Source organism: Mus caroli, chromosome 7, assembly GCF_900094665.2.
Source record: "Mus caroli chromosome 7, CAROLI_EIJ_v1.1, whole genome shotgun sequence".
In the NCBI taxonomy this organism is placed as follows: domain Eukaryota; kingdom Metazoa; phylum Chordata; class Mammalia; order Rodentia; family Muridae; genus Mus; species Mus caroli.
The window spans coordinates 122675810-122677446 of NC_034576.1; positions in this window are offsets into that span (position 1 = coordinate 122675810).

Genomic DNA, 1637 nt, shown 5'->3' on the forward strand with positions numbered 1-1637 from the left:
AATAGCTGAGTAGTACTCCATTGTGTAAATGTACCACATTTTCTGTATCCATTCCTCTGTTGAGGGGCATCTGGGTTCTTTCCAGCTTCCTGCTATTATAAATAAGGCTACTATGAACATAGTGGAGCATGTTTCTTTCTTACTAGTTGGAACATCTTCTGGAAATATGCCCAAGAGAGGTATTGCTGGATCCTCCGGTAGTACCATGTCCAATTTTCTGAGGAACCGCCAGACTGATTTCCAGAGTGGGTGTACAAGCTTGCAATCACACCAACAATGGAGGAGTGTTCCCCTTTCTCCATATCCTTGCCAGCATCTGCTGTTTCCTGAATTTTTGATCTTAGCCATTCTGACTGGTGTGAGGTGGAATCTCAGGGTTGTTTTGATTTGCATTTCCCTGATGATTACGATGCTGAACATTTTTTCAGGTGTTTCTCAGCCATTCGGTATTCCTCAGGTGAGAATTCTTTCAAACACAACTTTTTAAAGTTAGCTTTTCAGTCTGCTGGCATGGGAGTCCTGAATCAAAACCAGAGGATTTAACTATAGCAATATCATGATTTATGTTGGTTCATTAGTATTTAATTCTTGCGAATAAGCACTAACGGCCAAATGATGCTCATGTTATGAGAGAGGAACTCTTGAGTTTCTGGCCATCTTTCTGGAATAAAATATTAGTATTATTCTTGGAATTTAGGCCACTGCTCTAAAATCATCCAAAAATAGTCTGCAACATAAAGTCACAATTTAGCAGGGGCCTAGCCCCAGACTTTTAATTCATGAACCAATATTGTTTTGAACGTCTTTGACTGGAAAATTGTGCCCTTCCCCTAGCCTTGAGTTGGCTAAACAAGTCTCCAACACTGGAGCCAAGGGCCTGGCCTCCCTACATTTAAATCTTCCTGCCTGAGACTTGAGCAACTGTCTGCCCCCTGAGCTGCTGAAGAGCTTCCTTTGCAACTCAATCCAACTGAAACAAAGGGATGGGTCCTTGGGTTTCCCCATATATATTCAGAGCTGAACATTAAAATTTGAACAGTGATCAGAGAACTTTGTCGTGGCTCGTTATTTCTCTCATCTGCCCATCCTAGTTCCATCCCCAGCTCTCCTTCCAGGTACCCAGTTCTCCATGGCTGCTGGACAGCTACAGTAAATCACTTCTTCTTCCCTCTCTCATCTACACCACTGTCATGATGCCATCACTGCACTCACGGACCTCAGGACCCATTGCTCTGACTCTACCCGGTGATTCTCTCCACCTGCTCTTCTCTGCTTCCCCCACCTATAGCTGTAGCTCCAGACCAAGGCTCACGTACTGGCTGTGCCTGGCCTAGGTCCAAACAAACAGCTCATATAGCCGATTATTTTACCCTAGTTCCAGTCACACAGGCCTGCACAGACCAGAATTTCACATCAGACCTATAATCAAAGTCCACATACTCAAGTCTCATCACAAAAACAAAAGAAACAATATGAATGGCCAAAACAGAATGTCTACATTCAAGCACACTAGTCCCTAGAACACAGAATTAAAATGTATCAAAGATATAGCTGTCTCTTGTGAGACTAGGCTGGGGCCTATCAAACACAGAAGTGGATGCTCACAGTCAGCTATTGGATGGATCACAGGGCCCCCA